This window comes from Ochotona curzoniae, unplaced genomic scaffold (assembly GCF_017591425.1).
Source record: "Ochotona curzoniae isolate NIBS_2020 unplaced genomic scaffold, NIBS_Ocur_1.0 contig_3190, whole genome shotgun sequence".
Taxonomy (NCBI): Eukaryota; Metazoa; Chordata; class Mammalia; order Lagomorpha; family Ochotonidae; genus Ochotona; species Ochotona curzoniae.
Window position 1 is genome coordinate 5,810,497 of NW_024465751.1, and position 20,800 is coordinate 5,831,296.

The following is a 20,800-nucleotide window of genomic DNA, read 5'->3' on the forward strand; positions in this document are numbered from 1 at the left end:
GATAGGATAGATTTCTTCATAAGAAGAGACACCAGGCAGCTCCACTCCCATCCCACAACACTCTCACCCATTGTCATGTGAGAACACAACAGGGAAAGGCAGACTCCAGCAACCAGAACGAATAAAATGAGCCAGCACCCTGATCTTGGATTTCCCAGCCTTGGAAACTGAACCACGAGGACACAGATGTCTGTGCTAAAGCCCCTGCTCTACGGTACTCTGTTTTGCTAGCCATGACAGAGTAAGACAGGACCCCAACACCACTCAGGCCAGGATCCTGACTGGTTTGTGGATCTGTGTCCTCATATGAACCCAGACCTACAATCTATGTAAGCACGTGTTTCCAGTCAACATAAACACCTTATTATTACAAGGCCTACAACAATGAAGACACTCTGTAAAAGAAGAAACATTAAAAAATATGAGCTGAAACATTTTCTTTTCAAAACCTGTTGTGGCTTCAACTACATCTCCCAAAAGGCCAATGTTGGGAGTCTAACCCCCTAGTGTCAACAAATCAGACTATTTGGAATTAGGGTCTTGCAGGCCTAATGAAGGTAAGATCATGCTGGGTGAGGGAGGACCTGTCCTTTTCAGGAGGAGGAAACCTGGAGTGAGACACACAGGAGGACAGGCAAAGGTAGGAACAGAGCTGCAAGTGATGCTGAGGAGCTTCAGCAAGCAGCAGAAGCAGGGGCAGAGCCCACGGGCAAGCAGGACTCTTCTCCCAGGTCTTCCAGGGGAAGGCTCTCCTGATGGTGCCCAGATTTCAGCTTTACAGTCTCCACCACAGTGAGACAGAAGACACTGCCGCTGCTTTGAGAAATCTGACTTGTGGTACACCTACATCAGCTCTCAGAGTTGACATCACCACCCAACAGACCTGTCACCCTAATGAATAACAGTCATACGGAACAAACATTGGGGAAGTGGTTACAACCCTGGAGAGGAAACCCCCAAGCCCATAACGCAGTTCCTAAGTTCCTGCTCACTTCCAAAGCCAGCTTCCTGCTGATGCACGCTGTGGCAGGCAGCAGATGACACGTAAGTGCTTGGGACCCGGATCGTGTTCCTGGCTCCTGACTTCAGCTTAGTCCAGTCTCAGCTGATGTGGGCATTTGGGGAGATGAATTAGATATAGCTGTTGCTATATCTCTCTCTCTTCTCCACCTTCCAAGTAAGTATTTAACAAATAAATAAATAAATAAAAGTGTGAAGCCAGGTGAAAAAAAATTATGACACTTATACAAAGGTCAATTCTACATGCTCATCATCATTATGACCAAAATCAATGAGAATTTCTGAGAAATACCATGATTTATAGTAAATCCAACTTGAGCTGTTGCCCACACAGAGTCAGAAAGGAGCACTCGGGGAGCAGCCCGTGGCAGAGGTTGCCAGGGTCCAGATGTCTGTGTCTCTCTAAACCCATATGATGAAATCTCAGCCCCTATAGGAACAGAACCCGGAGGTACGGATTTGAGAAGTAATGAAGTTTTGTGAGTGGAACCCTCACATACATACGTTCCATACAGAAGAGATCCTGGAGAGCTCCTGGGCCCTGCCACCTCACCAGGACGTGTTGTGAGGACGCTATCCCTGAACCAGACACCGAGACTGCTAGCAGGCTGTCCTGGAGTTCCCAACCCATAGGACTCTGAAACACTGCTGTTTATGAGCCACCCAGCCTACAGTTCCATCTCTATCCAATAAACTATGGAGGGTGCAAAGCGAGAGTTGCAGAAGACAATCGGTCTTGTTCCATGGATGAATCTTTCTTAACTCAATGATTGGCTCAAAGTGAGCAGATGGGGGAGACTCTTGGACCTGGAGGAGGCCACAGTAGTCTGAAGGTCACAGGAAGCAGCTGGAGTCAGCTCTGCTGGTGGCTGTCAAGCAGTAGGGCCCCACGCAGAGGAAACCCCCCAAGAAGCACCGGGCCCACGTTTTCTCCCCAGGCCAGCCCCACTTCCCCTTGTCAGCACTACCCCTGGTCTATTTTGACAAAGCTGTTTCCACCCAGCACGGTTCCACACCCATGCAGACACCAAGGAGCCCAGGCCACCCTAGGGACCATTGTTCATGGTGGAAAACCCAACACATGGCCTTCCCGCATAGCAGGCTGTGCAGAATGGGACTGCTCGGCATCCCCAGGAGCTGCTGCCGCTATGGGGAACTGGAAGCCAGGCTGTACCCAGCAGGTAGGACTTCCTGGCACTGGGATTCATGTGGGAGGCTGGGGGTGGTCAAGCTCTGGGCTTGGAATCCTGCCTTGAGATCAATGAAAGAAGGTTAGACTAGGAAGTGATACGCCTTGCCCATCCATCTGGGTTCCATGAGGGAATAGGGAAGCAGATCAGTTTTTATGCCAGGCAGAATTTCAGATGCAGAAGGAACAACATATTGAAAAGCAGAACACCGAGCCAGGACAGTGAAGTTTTGCAGAAGCAGCTGCTGCAGACAACGAATATCGTATGAGAAAACAAGGTGAAAGTATCAAACTGGGAAAACCAGGAGGATCCTGCAGAGCCCCAACTGGGGCAGTCATTGCTGATGGAAGCCAACAGAGCTGCTTCCAAGAGTGTAGACAGAAAGGCACTTTCGATCGCTGTGGCACTGATTCAGCCTGATGTTGCCAGGGTGACACTGTCCAGCAGGAGGCAAAGAAGATGAAGGCAGGTCCTCCACTCTCCTGGCTCCAATCTCCTGATGAACAACCACGTCCAACCACCTGGACCCTCAGTCCTTTAGGCTACAGCCAATGGTTACAGCCCCAGCATACTGGGCATGCACTGGGCAAGAGGCAAAACAGCAGAGACCCACTCCCCAGGTGCAGACCCTGGAGCCTGCAGCCAGGCCAGAATCCTAGCTCCCCATCAAGCCCTGTGCCTCTAGTCCACCCTGCCCCCAGTCCTCTGGCCTGCTGGCGCCAGGCCCATAGCACTTATCTGGGTTGACTGCCTCTCCCCAGTAGACAATTGAATTAGAGACCCCTGGCTGAGAAGGAAACCAGGTGGGGATTGTGCATTGCAGTAAACTCCGCCCTGTCCATTTGCAGGGCTTCCAGCTCCAGGAAGGCAGGGACATTCTGATGGGGCAAGCCTATGGGCTCTGGGAGCAGAGTGCAGAGCAAGGGAGGGCAGGGGTGGAGTGGGCAGAGAGAGGAAAAAAGCAGCAGAACAGGCTGCAGCAGACAGCCAGCACCAGGACAGGAGTGAGGCAAGGACATGCACAACTCAAACAGGGACACTTGAGAGGCAGGCCAGCCAACACAGGGTCCTGACTTGGGAATATTCTGGGCACAACACATTCCGGACTCCCTGGCTAAATGTGTCTGATTCATCTTGACTTCCGCTCAGGAGGCCATAGGGAAAAGCCCAAGGCTCCCAGCCCACTGCTCTCTTTCTGACCTCTCCATTCATTTCCTTCCCTTGCTAACCAATGTGGGCAAAACAATTAAGTCAGTTAGAAAGCTATGGAATGTGGCAACAGATTAGAGTTGGGGCATCAGTGTGAACTTCAGGTCAAGCTAACATAGACACAGAAGGATATATGCACAAACAAAGGGGACTCTCTCTCTCTCTCTCTCTCACACACACACACACACACACACACACACACACACACACACACTTTATGGCTATCAGCTTTTTAGAAAAGAACATCACAGCAGCAATGAACACATCCAGCATGCCTGTCTTGATGCCTAATGTCTCCAATAACATGAACAAGGGCTCCTGGGAGAGACAGCTCATTTCAGGTCTGGGCAGGAAACATACTAAAGAATTTTGGAATGTCTTGCAACACCATAAAATATGGAAGTATACTCAATCCTGTAAGCGGGAGGTATGTCAGAGGAATACAGGCAGTAGCTAACAGAGCTTCCAACACCTAAAACTGGAAAACTTGGGGCAACAAAATAGACTCATATTGGATTATAACCTTAATCTATTATAAATAAGCAAACTGATAACCATAATCCCATGCTGATGTGTCAACGCAAGAGATGCCTGCAGAAAAGATCCAAGATGGCTGAAGCAGAAGCTTTACACACTAGGAGAGGTGTGTCAAAACACTGCCCTTAATGTGGGCAGTGCACAGTGACTTCCTTCCTTTCTAAGAGTACAACACAGAAAGCATGTGAAAAGCCAACCCGACAGAGATCAGCTTGGCAGTGGAGATACATGGCAGCCACCACCTGAGCCAGCTGGCCTGAGGTAAGGTACGCTGGCAGGAGGAGCCTTGGCATGGCATGGTATAGAGGGTACTCTGCCTTGTGATCTTCCCCTCAAACTTACAGATAACCCCAGACTGCCAGGAAAAAAACAGACAAGCTCGATTGGAGGGATATTCTACAGTCACCAGACCAGGGCTGTCAGAGCCCGAAGAAGCCGAAGGAGGCATGACAATGGGTGTCACATGGGGAGCAGGGACGGTGTCACATGGGGAGCAGGGACAGTGACCCAGTGCCCATCTCCCACATCTGAATGCAATTTCTGCTGAAGTGCTTGGGAAGGGAGCAGTTGACAGCTTGAGCAGCATGATTTTTGTCACCCACAAGGGAGACTCAGATGGAGTCCCAGGTTTCTGGCTTCTGGCTTCTGCCTGGCCCAGCCCTGGCCACAATGCCTACCCCTAAAGGCTCTCGTTTTAAGGTGGAAAAATTTCCTCCAGATGCAGTATGCCCTGTAGTGTGGTATGGATATGTTCCCCAAATCCCACAGGTAGACACTTAACCCCCAACGTCACATAAGGTGAAGACATTTGAGAGGTGTGACCTTAGGAAGAGGTCAGATCATGCAGGTGCCATCCTCAGGAAGCAACTGATGCATGTGTGGACTGACATGTCAATAGATCGTCATATTGATGGCTCTGCTACAAAAGCAGCTCCCTCTGACACACTTGCTGTATCCCCACTTCATGACCCAGCAGGAAGGTCCTCAATGCCAAAAAGATGCTGGGACCAGGCTACTATGCTTCCCAGCCTCCAGGATAGTGAGCTGAATAAGCACCCAGTCTGTGTTATTCAGTCATATATCAGAAGACGGGCCAAGACGTCCTACATCCTACAGTAGGTCTGCATCCACCACAATCATTTCTGGGAGAGTGACAAAACTAGATGGAGGGCACAGAGCTCCAGAGGAATGTGATTCCTGGAAGAGCACTGACTAGGCCCCCAGCCTTCTGTGTTGCAAGGCTTCTAGACAGCACCCCAGGAGTACTGAGGGAAGCAGAGGGCTGAGCCCTGATCAGAGTTCTGCCATTTGCTTCATTCCAAGCCAGCAGTAACACCTGCTGGATTGTGAACTTTGTCCAGCTCCTTGGACAAGCCAGGGTCCGAGGAAGGGCAGAAACGGGAAGTGTGGGCTCTGGGAAGAAATGAGGCTCACCGTCTGCTCTCAGGCCACTGGGAGAAGATGCATGTGGAAACGGATGCACCTGAGGTGTGGCACTTATGCTGATTTAGTAAACAGTCTTTTTTGTTTCTTGAAGCTTCTAAACATTAGTCTCAAGTCAGAGAAAAAGAAAAGAATCTGAAATTATGCAAAAGCCTAGAGCAATGGTGTGTGCTTTGCACATTCCACGGATTCTTTCATTTTTTCAAAGATTGTAAAGAATAAATGAGACAGTCACACAAAGTGCTCAGACCAGCATGAACATGGCATCTAAGCTATCACGCTCATTGGTAACAGTACTACTAGTAAGTCCTAACTTCATGAGGATCACCACTAGTATTCCCCCTGGACACTAGCCTACTATCAAACAGCCCCTAAGAGACAGTGCCTAGCAGTATCTGTTACACTTCGCAATGCCCATTATTTTCCAAGAAGCAAATACTGGTTGACTGATAGAATGCACAAACAGTTGAAGAAACAAACAAAGGAAAAGATCAAGTCTTAGAATATGGGATGGGAGTGATTCTTAAGAGGTAAGCAAGCTAGTGGGTACCAAGACCTAGACCAGGAGTCAAGACCTAACTCTAATCCTAAATCCTCTGTTCAGCAAATGACTCATGGAGATCTGAGCAAGGATGAGAGAGACAGACAATAATCAAGTGAGCTCAGCATAGGCACAAAGTTTGGACACAAACAGAAGAGGACAAAAGTGGCTCTCATAGCCACCTGAATCAGGCTCTTTGCTTTAAAGATGGAAGGATAGGGCCCGGCGCGGTGGCGCGGTGGCGCAAGTGGTTAAGATCCTCGCCTTGCACGCCCGGGATCCCATATGGGCGCCGGTTCTATCCCGGCAGCCCCGCTTCCCTTTCAGCTCCCTGCCTGTGGCCCGGGAGAGCAGTTGAGGACGGCCCAAAGCTTTGGGACCCTGCACCTGTGTGGGAGACCCGGAAGAGGCTCCTGGCTTCGGATTGGCATAGTATCGGCCGTTGTGCTCACTTGGGGAGTGAATCATCAGATGGAAGATCTTCCTCTCTGTATATCCGCCTTTCCAATAAAAAATAATAATAAAAATAAATATAAATCTTTTAAAAAAAAAAGATGGAAGGATAAAAAGAGTCAACTGGCGCTCAGTGCTCCAAGGGAGCAGTCCTACAGCCCTAAAGACTGTGCTCTGAGATGGACATCACTCAGCAGCTCAGTGGCTGGATACATTGTATCTCCCCCAGAGTGGTGGCTAATCTAACCCATCAGCTGGGTATCAAGTCCCTAGATAGCTGGCTCCACAGGATTTCTGGGTGTGCCTGTGAGGATGTTTACGGATGAAATCATCATTGGAATCAATGGATTGCCTAAAGAAAATGGCCCACCTTTAGTTGTGTGGGCAGCATCCAGGTTTTTGAACATTAGGAAGCAAATAAATAAAAAGCTGAACAGAAAGCAGAAAAAGCCTACACTCCACAAGTGCCTGATCTCTTGAGCTGGGATACAAATCAGTTCCTGCCATTGGCAGTACTTGTTCTCAGGTCTGAAACCTGAACTGGACCTGGCAATGTCACCTCTCCAGCTCTGGCTTTCCAGCTGTACCACCCACTCCCCTGAGTCTACACACCTTATAGATGAAATTCTGGAACTTCTCAGGCTCCTTAACTACATCAGCCAACACTTTATAATAAACAACCTTCTCTCACTAGACAGAGACACGTAACTATAGACACAGATAGGTACACAGCAAATCTCATTTCTGAGACTTTGGAGAACCTGGCTGAGTGCAATCTGTATAACACAGAGACCATCCATCCACTCCGTCACAGCACCTTGCTTGTGGTGGGCAAATGGACAAGGTCAGCAAAGGAGAACTGCCACGTCACACCAGTCACCACACAAAGACTATGGAGAGCCAAAGCTCTGCTCCAGGAACAGCTGGAGAGTGCCAAGCACATAGCCAGCATCAGACTTCTTCCCACACTGCAGCCAAGAAGGGTCTCATCATCAGAAGAAGCAGAGCTGTTTGCAGCAGGAGGGGAAAAATGCAGAGACATGGAGATAAGAGAGGGAGAGGGGAAGAAAAGGAGAGACAAACGCCGAGGAGATGAGGATAGACAACAGAGAACCTGCCTGCTAATCAGACAGGGCAGTGCAAGCTGAAGGGCCTGGGGTCAGAAAACTCAGTGGTCTGGATTCAGAGTCATGGTCAACTGGCAGGAAAGTTACAGTGCAGTCCCTCCAAGTCCCCAGCTGCTTTTCTGTGAAAGGCAAGTGGCCACAGTAAGCTGGTGACCCTCCCGAAGGTTTTGCTCAGAGCAAGAACAATGACTCGCCCCTCCTCTGGCCCAGATGCCCCACGTGGTGACGTGATGCAGACTTTCTTGCCATGAAAAGACAAGTGACTGCAAAGTTAAGCAAATGGAAATGCTTTACTCCATTTCTCCAAGCAGGCTAAGGATGGGGTAGGAGGGCTTTGAAGAAGAGGTTCTTTCTGTAATGATTTGAGTGTCCAGTCCAAACCTGGTACCCTCCAATTCAGTAAACCCAAGGAAACTTTCCCCAGCCACAGCCATGCATGCCACGATACCCCAGAACCCAAAACCAACTCTCCAAACCAGGGCAGCCCCAGGAAGAAAAACCAATGGTCAGCCAAACTGAGTGCTGCTTCGAGAGACATCTGAATGCAAACCACTGGGGAGATCACACACATTGCACACTACAAAAGCTGGCCACTAGTGACAATCACAGCAATCGCCGCCTGCAGTGATAACTCCAGTGGTCTTCCAGCCACTGGCTGGCTGCCTGCTGGACCTGTGGCCCTGACGGAGGCTCACACAGCCTGACTTTCAGGGCTGGTTCCCTGCCACTGTTCCCCGCCTGTATAGCCCATTGCAGGCAACATTGGGAAAGCTTAGGAAGCTTGCTGCCATCTGTGGCTGTGGCTGCTCAGTGACAAAATTATCAGAAAAAAATAAAATGAGACACATTTTCCACTGCCCTGACGAATACCTCCTCTGCACTTGCCCTCATGCATTGACATTAATTGAACTCTGCACTTACTACTAAAAATAAATTCCAGGTCAAATGCAACATCAAAAACCTCAATATGAAACCACAAGAAAAGTAGTAGAGAAATGGGTGCATACCAGCGGTGTTTTCAAAAGACCTTTCTGTTTCAAGTGCAGAGTTCCAAGTGGGCTGGGCGCTTGCTCACCACTGCGAACACTGAATACAGGAAGCCACCTTCACAAGCACCCTGTAGCTCCCCATGGGGACTGGCGCCTATCCACAGACAGAAGTTATCTGATGACCTCTCCCCAAAAGCCAGAGAAGACCAGCGTGGGGACAGCAGGCAGGCAGCCAAGACATGTCCCAAGGAGGGCCAGAGTCCAAACAGCAGTGTGAGGGAACAAAGAGTCAGCACTGTTACAGAAGTCTGGGATTAGGTGATTTATACAGACAAGAGGTTATTTCAGATGCAAAGCCTGCCATGAGGAAGCTGTAACAAGTGTGCTCTGATGGAAGCCTGGTGAGAGAATGGCAAGCAGGCACAGGTGGGAGACAGAAAAGGGAGCTGGGCTCTCATGACAGCTAAGCCTTCAACACAAGAAAAGTGTCAAAGTGTTCACAAGGGCTCCAGTGCCATGACCCACACACCTCCCACTAGGCCCCGCCTTGGGGCCTCAGGTTCTCACCCATGACCTGCAACCGCAGCAAAAACCAACAGGAAAGAAGCTTATCCGGTCTGCACGTCCAACATGGGCTGAGGTGGGAGGCACCAACACTGAAGCCAGCCAGGTAAGGAACTGGAAGGAGAAATACGTAACATGGACTCCTCCCACTCACTGGCTTCCATTCCTTTGGGCCAACTCCACAGTCCCATGGTCACTCAAGTGGTACTGGTCACTTTGTAACTAAAACAAGAGAGGCTGGACATCTGTAAAAGACTAGCCCAAGGTAACAGGAAAAGTGGGAGTTGGAGCCAGAGTGGACTCCAGGTGTCTGACTCCATACTCCAGTACTCCCATGTCATGTCAGGAACATCACCAACAGTTCAAGTTTACAGACAGCAGGCATGGTGCACACACCTTTCTACCGGTTTATGGCCCATGCAGCTGACTTCCAGGCAGGGTGTAGGCACCTGTAGGGCAGGCAGATACACATACACAAGCACTAATGCGCGTGCGTCGTTCTCAGAACATTGTTAGAGACCACATTTGCCCTGACAATGTGTTAGGATTACGAGATTTGGATTCCTAGCACCTGCCCTAGCTCTGTTTTTCATAGAAGGCAAGCAAAACTGCTCATTTTTATATAGATAGGACAGCAGAGCTCTCAGAATCTGCTCTAGTGACTGTACTCCCTTCTGCCCTTTTGACAACAGAGAGCTGCTTCCAGCCCTCCAGATGCCATGGGGAATGGTAATTGACAGAAATGTCTGTGGTTCTATTATGTCCACTTCTATTCCCATACATCACCACCTAAACCACCACTGAAGGAATGCAGAGCCCTTGGTAGATAAAGCCATGCAAGTATTAAGTGCTCCTGCAGAAAGGCCCACCAGGCTCAACACTGACCCACCCTGCAGCTGAGGTTCGACACCACAAGTGGAGAATGAGATCATGAAATAAAAATGAAGGGGAGATGTGTGTGAGAGAGGGAGAAGAGCACAGATGGAAGGAATTCTTCCTGCTCCTCAGCAGGTTGGCTCCTGGGTGGCCTTACTCTCATGCATCATTACAGAGCCACCAGAGACAGTTTTCTAAGATGCCTCCCTGAGTGGACGGGTTCCCTTAACTCCATGAACACAGTCACCCTTCTGTATCTATAGGTTCTGCGTCCATGGAATTCAATCAGCTATGCATCAAAAACACTTGGAAAAAGTAAATGCATCTTACCAAACACATACTTCTGAATCAACAGTGCAACTAACTTCACAGCAGTTGCACTGTCATGGGCACTGGAAGTGATTTAGGTATGATGTAAAGGACATGGAAGGATGTGCACAGTTTAAATGCAAATACTATGTCATTCATATATGCAATTTAAGCACTGTCAGTCTGGGTATCTGTAGGGGTCCTGGGATATTCACACCACCCATAGCAGGGTACCATTCTACTTGGTGCAGTAGAGCATTGCAGGCAGGGAAGTGTCTCCCACCTTCACTGGAAGGCAAGCTCTCACTATCCATCTCTCTCTATCCCTGGAATGACCAGCACAGATGAGATAAGAAACACAAATGCACTTGGAAACACTGATTTCTCAGTTAATTTGAAAGGGAAAGTAAGTGAGTGAATGAGAGAGAGAGAGGCAGAAAGACAGAGATCTTCCTTTTGTTGGCTCACTCCCCAAATGCGCATAACAACCGGAGCTGGACCAGGCCAGAGCCAACAGCTGGAACTCCATCCAGGTCTGCCACATGAGTGGCAGTGACATAAGTACTTGAACCATCACCTGCTGCTTCCCAGGGTGTGCATCAACAGGAAGCTGGATCGGAAGTGGAAGGGCTGAGACTCACAACCAGGCACTAGGAAATGGAAGGTGGGCTCTTGGAAACACTGCAGGACCAATACGGATGAGCCCAGCGTTGCATAACAACAGCCTAACTCTCTGCTATCTTTCCAATGCAAGCTTCTTCAACTTCTCATCAGCCCACACTACTTTCTCACCCTTCTTTCTATGCCTGCACAAGTTCAGATTCTTTTAAGAAATCAAACTACGTTCCTTTCTGGGTTATTCATTCTTCCCAACATCTTGTTTAAAGAACCACCCTCATTCTTTCCTCTGAACTGGTAAAACTTTCCTCTTTTAGTTATCTCTTTCCTCTCCTTTCCCATCCTGACTCCTTCCCTTTCAGTTATTTATTCATTCATTTGTTTTCTAAACATCCACACTGTGGGGCCCAAAGCAGGGCCAGACATTGTGCCAAGACTGGGATACACAAACAAGTTCAGCAACAACAGGTCAGAGAGGCAGGGGAGAGGCTAGGAGAAACTACCACAGTGCACAGTAACCTGGTGTAACTATGGCAGGCTGCCCAATGTCCGGTGCAGACTGAGTGACTGAGTGACCGTCTCTGCTGGTAGTCAAGGGGCTGGGTGGGACTAGGAGGTGATGAGGCACAGGTCATTTCCCAGACAGACTTGAGGGAAGGTGAAAGGCAAAGAGCAGCAGACCAAAGACATTGAAAGAGTCTGGCACATAGAAAGTCCTCTAAATACTGCAATTGGTTGAGAACACAAAACACCTTTTCCATTTTGGGGTATTTCCCCCTCTACTTCAGGCAGCACACTTTAGCTCTTAATCTGTATCATTTCATTCAATATCCACATCTTCATGAGGCAGACACCAACGTCTCCATTTTAAGATGAAGAAACCAAGGCATAGACTAGTTAAGTGATTGGTCAAGGTGAGGCAAGCAGCAAAACTCAGCAATGGCATGACTGAAGCTAAGCCACATACCTTCTATTCCAAGCAGTCTCACGCTCATTGTAGTGAAAAGTGCATCATTCCAGGAGGTGGAAAGACTACGCACAGAATAGATGAGCTGGGCAGAAAAGAGGCTTCTACTGCAGATGCCTCAAAGGCATTCTGATCTGATTCAACAACCCCTGCACCCCCTTCTCCTCTTCTAAAGGCAGCCTCCGCATGTCTTAACAAGACAGCTGGAACATTCTATACTCTGAAGACAGAAGTTGAATGTGCCTAAGAGACAGTGGGCATCTTGCCTGGTTAGGGTCAGAGGCAGCACTCCTTAGGCACAGCACCAAGTAGACCAAATGGTGAGTACAGGTCAGAGTGAGCTGATGCAAAGTCCACTCCCCAAGCACTTGGGAGCAGCAATGAAAACCAGGTTCAAAACTTAAGAACCATCACAAAACTGATGTTGCAAGAAACCATAAGTGCCAAAAGCTATTTTGGGTCCCACAGGGCTCATGAGCAGAAAATCCCTTACCTTAAGTCTCCAAATGTTTCAGCTTCTGTCCAGGGAAGGACAGTTCTCCTTCTGGAGCACTGAGTGAATGGGCAGTTTTTTTTTTAGATTAAAATAATCTAAATCACTGGTATAACAGGATTCTAGAAAAATATAAGAGGAGAGAGAACTGTTAGTGTCAATGCTGGAATTTAACAAATGGGTTATTAAGATGTTTCACTTTATGAAAAATGAATTATATATATTTACTGTGTGGTAAATGAGAAGTACCAGAAGAGCAGACAATTATTGGGCAAATATTACATGCCAAGTCCTGTCATGGGCACTGTACATACAGTGAACTATGTAATCCCACAAGGTCCGCTTTAATATTCCTATTCTTCATACCAAGTGACCAGGCCAGAACTAGTGGTTGGGTCTTCTCCCTGCCATGGACATGGCCATCAATTCCATTTCCCTTTCCCATCAGAGTTTTTCATCCATCAGATTCCAGCAAGACAGAGAGGAACAAGTACAGACCCAAGGACTTCTTGCTGAGAATGCACTGCCTGGGATTCCCAACTCATTTTGCACACAATAGGGACTACATGAACCTTGACAGCTGCATAATATCAACCTGTCTGGAATTTTGTCTATGTTCAGCACTATGGGAGCAAGTCATGAGTGGATATCATGCATTACACAGGGATCAAATAATGTAGCCTCACCAGAGTGTCCTACCGTAGCTAGTATTCAGCTGACTATATGAAGTGGCCAGGAAGGGTGCGACCACGTGGAGAGGTGGTATGGCAGCCATCTTGGGTCCCAAGAGCTCAGAATGTTTTATGTAACCCTAAGGCAAGTCGGATGCTCTGAGGCTCAGAGTGGTCACATCTTCTGCCATTGTTCCATAGACACTGATGCCTGTGAGTGGTACTCACAGGAAGCCACACAATCACAGTAAGAAAGACCCCTTTCCCCTTCACGCCTCCACCAAAACTCAGTATGTTTATTGCCACATCATTAAGTATATGGGGCTCAGGGGTCACAGATTCAGAAGCATGGACACTGGAAGACTCTAAAAGGAATCTGGCAGCACCTCTGGGAATGCCCGGCCAACCTCCTTGCCCCAAGACAGAGCAGACAGTGGGCAGCTTTTATTTCCCAGGATGAACTCCTGCAACCATCCCCTTACTTTCAGGTAACCTGGCTGTGATTTCTTCTCTGAGGCCGACGGTTGTCATATTCTTCACGTGATTGTGCTGGCCGACCTGCAGCAGTCTGTAAGCCTAAGAGTGCCTGCTTCCTCCTTCCCTTAATGCTGCTTTAATCCAGCCAGCATCCACAGGCCAAGACCTAGCACAGGGTCAGTTGCCCCTCTCTCAGAAAGGACCCCTTGACAAGCAAGACTCCCAGAAAGGCACAATCCTAGCACCAGTGCACTTGCACGCTCCTCGTGCACCCTGACGCAAGCAGCACTTCTTGCCTTGTTGTTCAAATGCATTTGCTCTCTTACCCTCCTTGATGTGGGATCTTACCAACCTACCTGGGTCAGCCTCCCAGTTCTACCATTCAAATACTCTCTGTTAGAGTCTCAGCAAGGTAGATTAGACTTCTGAGCCTTAGTTCCTCATCATGAAGGTTGGTTCCCACTGCTGAGCATCTCCATGGAACTTGGCACTTAGTCTCATTTGTTGTAAGCACTTATGAAGATCACCTATCTTTATTGCCACTTTATTGCTCAAGACAGCTTTCTCATCTCCTTCCCACAGGGGAAAGAAAAGGAGCTCTTCTTTACCTATTTCATCACAAGAACTTCCTCAGGCTGGGGCTCAGCACACAGGGCAAAGGGAACACAGGAAGACAATCAAAGACTGGTTAAATTCTGGGGCTTCAAACATCGCTGCTTAGATCAGGCCTGGCTGTGACCCTCACTTGTCCATCTACACATCTGTGGTACAGAGCAGATACTAGCATACAGGTTCAGCAGATAAAATGAAACAGAGCATGAAAGAGCTAACTCTAGAAACTACAAGATGCTAGAGAAATGAACTCACTGAGTAGCACTCATTATGAACTTGTTCTGTAGAAGATACCACTAAAGATGGTCCTCCTAGGACATCCTTGATCGTGCAACTGTCAATCCCATATTACACATTTGCAAACAGAACTCAGAGAGGCAAAACAATGGTTATGTGGCTGATCCACTATGCCCACTCCTTGTGACAGAGATCAGGGTGCGGCACAGAGGACCAGTAACACAGAACATGGGCTCTTAGAGAACAAAGAACCTCTTTCCAAGGCAACCACACTGATAAATGTTTTCTAATAAACATTACCTACACACACAATGTTCCACGGAAATGAAACAACTGGAATTTCCAAGTTTTTCCCAGGAGCTTCTAATACAGTGGGGGAAGAGAGTCCAGGACTAGCCAGGAGTGTGAAGCCTGGGGCAAAGCCATGGTTGATGGAGACCCACAACCCCTATCTGACCAAATATGCTTTAGGATTTATCCTCTAGGATAATTCCTTGAGTTTTACCATTGTAGTGCAATATCACTGCTGAGGCCCATCAGTGTGATGATGCCTGAAGGCTTTAAGGGCCCACGACAGTCAGACTCAAACCCCCTAAAACCTACAAGAGCTGAGAGGCTGAGGGGGAGCCCTGGCCCTGGCCTCTTGGGCACTCTGCTCAAGGACTTTTCCTCCTCCCCACCAGCAAACTCCATGTGTGTGGGAAGCCCCAGGCCATCTACACTCCATGAGCTGAAAGGCAAAGCATGTAGTCCCTCTTTCTCCAATCAAGTGAGATGCACAGTAGCTGGGCATCCTGAACAGGTGCAGGCAATCCCCATGAATGAGAGGTTGTCACAGAGACAAGAGGCACATGGAGGTGCAAGACAGAGTACACCACTGTCACTGCCAACAAGGCAGACTCATTGTCAGACACTTCCAGAAAAGGAGGACCAAGTGGGGATACAGGCTGCAGCCTGTGCCAGCCATTCCACAGCCATGGGGTTTGTTGGCCAGTGGGCTGGAGAGAGTGAGCCAGCCATGAAACGAGTCAACACTCACTCTCTTTCTCTCTCTCCTCACTTGGAAATCACTGAAACACAATAAGCCTTCTCCAAAATACCACAGAAGCAACTGTAGCATCAGCAGCAGCTGTGGGTAGCAGAGGACACATTTTGCCCTGCCCTCAGGAAGCCCCTAAGTGTAGGTCAGACCTTGGGATGTGTGAGCATCCTGGAAAGGGGCCTAAAGGAGGACATGATGCTGCTGAGCCTGTCCCAACACCTGGTCCCATCTTTCCAGATAACCAGCCAAATCTGGTGCTGTGTTGCAGCTCATCAGACCTGCACAGGGAAGAAGCTTGCACAGGCCGAAGGCATGAGCTAGTCGCCACTGTTACAAGCCGGAACATTGCAGGCAATGCATTTAACTTCTTCGGTAGTTGCCATAAACCAGAAGGAAAAATAGAGTGGCTACTTTCCCAATCAGGGCTCTCCTGTAGCATCTGGCTCAGAGTAGCTGTGTGATAAACATGTTTTTCCATTCTTGGTCTCTATCTGTTATCATTTATTCCCCATGATCTGGTAGGCACATTAGGTTTCAAGATCATCAGCCGTGGACTTAAATCCCAATTTGGCCATTTCCTTGGACAATGACCACAGATAATCTGCCTGATCTGATGCTTCCGTTTCTTCATCTGCAGCACATAATGATGACCAACTGTCCAGGGGTCACAGCTGGTATGGTCAAGCAAGAGGCACATACAGTGTGAATGATCTTCAATGGTGAGTCCTGGGGGTGGCCACTGCAGTGACCCACACAGGCAGCTCACACCACAGTGCCTGGAATCAAATCCCACCTCTGCTTCCAACCCATCTGGGAGCCAGCAGAACCTGGGTCACAACATATCCATTGTGTGTGTGTGTGTGTGTGTGTGTGTGTGTGTGTGTGTGTGTGTGTGTGTGTGTGTGTGTGTGAGAGAGAGAGAGAGAGAGAGAGAGAGAGAGAGAGAGACAGAGAGAGAGAGAGACAGAGAAACACAGAGAGACAGACAGCGTGTGTGACAAAGTTTCCAAAAAGAACATGAAGGCTCCAACTCAAACTGAGGAACTTTGTACAAAACCACCTCCCTGGACTCCTTAACAATGTCAAGGTTAAGAATGAGTCAGGAACTGTTGCTGGTTAAGGGCAGGTGAAAGAGACATGGCAACTAAATGCAATGATGATCTGAAATCAGGAAACAAGCAAGCAGGACATTAGTGGGACAGTGATGGACTGTGGCGGCCTGTGGATGAGAGAATACAACTGCAGCAGTGCTAGGCTTCCTGAGTTTAACAGTTACATGGTGGTTACATAAGACAATGTGCTCATTCTCAAGAAAAACACGCTGAATATCTGGAGCTAGGAAGGTATGTCTGCAACCTACTCTCAAATGGGCTGGAAAAAAAAAAGACACAGTGGAGTGAAGGATCTGGAGACTGAGTGAACCACTGGTGGAACTAGCTATATAGCCGTTCTATGCACTTTTTCCTGCTAGTTTTAAATTTTATCAAAATGTAAGACCAAGAGCTAAGAAGAAAGAAAAGAAACTTGTCTAAGAAGGTGAGGGTCAACTGGGCAAATCCATATTTCTTTCTTTATAAATGCTACAATTTACTATATAGAAAACTGGAGAGGGGCCTGGCACAGTGGCCTAGCAGCTAAAGTCCTCACCGCGCATACGCTGGGATCCCATATGGGTGCCTGTTCTAATCCCAGCGGCCCCGCTCCCATCCAGCTTCCTGCTTGTGGCCTGGGAAAGCCAGTCAAGGATGGCCCAAAGCCTTGGGACCCTGCACCCACATGGGAGACCTGGAGGAAGCTCCTAGCTCCTGGTTTCAGATCAGCTCAGCTCCAGTCACTGTAGCCACTTAGGAAATAAATCATCAGATGAAAGATCTTCCTCTTTGTCTCTTCCCCTCTCTGTAATTTGACTTTCCAATTAAAAAAAACTTTTAAAAAAAATGAAAACTGCAGAGGATGAAACTGAAATGTAATGAGATTCACCACCTCCCATGAAAAAGACAAATGAATGACTGTCACACAGAGAGCCGGGGGAGACCTGGAGGCCCCATAGGAAACACACAGCCTGGCAGGAGCTGTACCAGCCAAGAGAGCAGAGAGAGACACGCACGCACAGTTGCACAGTCTCCATGCCAGGCTTCTGCTCTGCTAGGCTGTCTTGTTCAAAGAGCTTTATATCTCTTAAGTCACAAAAACTTTCTAAGAACCCTTACAGTGAACTCTATTATTATTTTCATTTTATATTGGAAGAAACTGAAGCTGGAGGAGATGCTTGCTGGGTTTCAATGGGAATGTGGGCAAGCTGAGCTCTGACTCCAGGTAACTATGATGATAGTTCACAGGCAGAGAGGAGGCAACACTCAGGCCCAAGCGGCAGCAGACATGAAGCCCACCCCACATGTGCAATGCTGGCATCTCAGGGCATCTAGTCAGCTACATATGAAGCCAGATGCATACGTGCCTGTCCTATGCACTCCCAAAGGCGCTGGCCCAGCCCGGTACTGCACACAGCTCCACCCTTCCACGCAGGTGCACCCATGGACACACCTCTCCTTCTCAATAATGTAGACTCACTCAGCAAACTGGTGACAGCTGTGCCACTGGGCAGTGGCAGCAGGGGTCTGGAAATGGGGAGGATGGAGGGTTTCGTTGCAAACCTTTGCTCCCTTGGATGTTGTGTATTGTCGTGATCTGGATAGTCTGTAGGAACCTGTAGCGTCCCTGTATATACAACAATCCTAGGGGGTGGATAGAAATCCCATCATCCTCCTTCTAGAGCTGAGCAAACCAAGGCACAGGACGCTGAGGAGTGCCCGAGATGTGTGCAGCAGCCTGGAATCCTCGCCTATGCCTGCCCTGGAAAGCGACCTTCACCGCCACGTGAACAGACCTAAGATCAGAGCCCAGGGTCCCGAGCCACACTCCCCTACCAGAGGCCTGTGGGGGCCGCATAGCAGCACCGCCTCATGCCAGACCGAGATAATGCCTGCAAAACTGCTCTGTCAACTTCAGCTGCCCTGCGAGGCAGAGGATGCGGTGGGGGTGGGGGAGGAAGGTGGCTCTGGAAACTCACCCTCAGCAGGAGGTTTCCCTGGGCCAACCAGAGCATCTCACCTCCTGGCCTTCCACCTCAAACTTTCCCTTTCGTCCCTATGCGTATGTGCAACTTTCCCTCACACACATCCTCCCACTGCAGGGGATGCGAAGCTGTGAAGTCACCAGTCAAGGTGTGTAGTTCTCATTTCTCCAACCCCAAAAACCTCCCTTCCTGCCAGCACGCCTGGGTCTTGTCACCTAGAACATCAAAGCCATCGTTTTCGGTAAAAGCCTTTCTGCTCATTTGGGTGACTTGTGCAGATAAACACAGCCTGCTGCATGCCCTTCCTGCTGTCCCCATTGGCAGATGAGCCTGCGGCCGGAGAGTGTACAAATGGCACTGGCATCTGTGCCACAGAGAACTGCGTGGTCTGCACCCTTCTCCACATCATGCTGGTGGCCTTGGCCCGTGCTGGCCCCAACCCAGGGGTCTGATGGGAAGTGGCTGGGTCGCATCCTCACTGTTCATTCTACCTCCTCAACTGTATGCGATCTCATTTGCATACAGGGAAGGAAAGCTCAGGGGGTGCATTTCTGCTGGGCTGTAATTTTTGGTGACTCACAGAGAAGAAAATACATATTTCCACTCAGCTCAAAAGAGAGATCCCTCCATTCTCCAGTTACTCAAAAGATGTTAAGTCACTGAGCCAATGGGACTCCCGGGGAAGTTCCAAGCTACAGGGAGGTTCAATTGTCAGTGAGTTTCAGTGAAGCAGGGACTTTCCTGGGCTAGACAGGTGCACCAGCAGGTGGGCTACACTGGACATTTCCCTTCCTGGGGGAACATCCCAGACCCATTCAACTTTCCACCTCAATGAACAGTCTTCTAGAGGGCCCAGGAAATACCAAGTTCAACATCAGTCCAGAAACTATAGCCCAGGAAGTCACACCCCCAAAACAAACACCCCCTTTTCCAGGAAACCAATGGTGAACCACCACTCACTTCTAAGCCCCTAGACTGTAATTTCTGAAGAAGCAACCAGTAAGCAAGGTTCCTGATGTGGAATAGGAGCTCAGTGAATCATTACCAGAATAGTAAATGCTTGTTAAATGAATCAATTACACTGCTTCTATAAAGCTTGGGTCATTTCATTCTCCCAAATACTTGCTGCCTGTTACATACTAGATACTGAGGATGAGATGGGAACACAGCAATGCTCCCACCATCCAGAGCAGTTGCTGAGGATGCAGATGGACAACCTTCAGTTCTCAGGCCTCTTTGGGGGACTGCACTGTGGGAGCAAGACTTGTTTGAGGCTGAGTGTCCTTGTAGGGGAGCTAGCATATAATAACTGCCCACACCAATTCCAGTCAATGCTAAAGGACTGTATCAACTTTAAGGCTCCTGTATTCTTGATTGTTGAGACATCAGCCCAGCTTGACTTCCCCTAAGTACACCTTTTCCTTAGTTTCACAGCTATTCATGCTAAAGGCACCCCATGGTAAATGTCATCCTCCATAATCCACAACCAACACCTGCTTCACAGGGAACCTACATACATCAAGAAGGGACTCACGCCTGGTACTCAGGTCCTGTGCCACCAAGAAGGAGTTTCTAGGGCCAGGAGGGCAAATATTCCTAGGAAAGAACAGCTTCCTTGGAGAACAGCATTAATTAGGGTGTGATCCAGGAGCAAGAGCTGTGAACTGTGCGCAAATGTTCGTAGCCGCTCTCAGACAGGGATGAGACCCAGATCATTACAGCAAAGAATAGCTTTCTTCATCCTTGTTTCTCGCAGCATGCAACACATACCGGTCCAAGAAAGGAACTTGAGGAAACTGTTGGGCAATCAGATAGTGAGTGGATGGACAAAGGAATGGAGTGTACAGGAAAGTCACACCTGAAGCTGCTAGACGTTAATGAGAGGAAACAATGATTTGTATAGGCTAAGTTGTGCAACTCATGTAAAGTAACATTCATAATAAAGTTGACAACAGAGATGCTCATGGAGAACTTCGTAATGGAGGCAACCTGGGAATCCACAGCTCGCAAGAAGTAGAGAATAGAGGACAACACAGGATGCAGGACCATTAGCAAACCAAGTCCTGACTCTGCCCATCATATCTTGGGTAAAGGACAATACAGCTGTCATAATCGTGACAGCCCAGGGACACAAGTTGGGGAGCTGACTGCACCACAACATACACCACTGGAAACACGGACTATCACGTGTCCAGGCCTAGTGCAAGTGGACAGTTGAGGGAAGGTGTCAAGCACACAGGTGTAGTTTGTACACCTACTAAATAAGCTATTGGAACCATGGAATTGGGTGAGTCTCATAACTGAAGATTTCTCAAGTTAATTCCTTCCATCGCCTCAGGTGCTTTGCTC

At 48.6% G+C, this 20,800-nt stretch overlaps 1 long non-coding RNA gene across 1 annotated transcript in view; it reads right to left on the reverse strand.

Annotated features, from left to right (window-relative positions):
* The window catches only part of LOC121155862, a 273,089-nt gene that overhangs the window by 113,210 nt on the left and 139,079 nt on the right, over nt 1-20,800 (reverse strand). Inside the window, exon 3 of the long non-coding RNA XR_005883760.1 lies at nt 12,337-12,458. This is a non-coding gene — a long non-coding RNA (uncharacterized LOC121155862). The remainder of the gene's footprint in view (nt 1-12,336; nt 12,459-20,800) is intronic.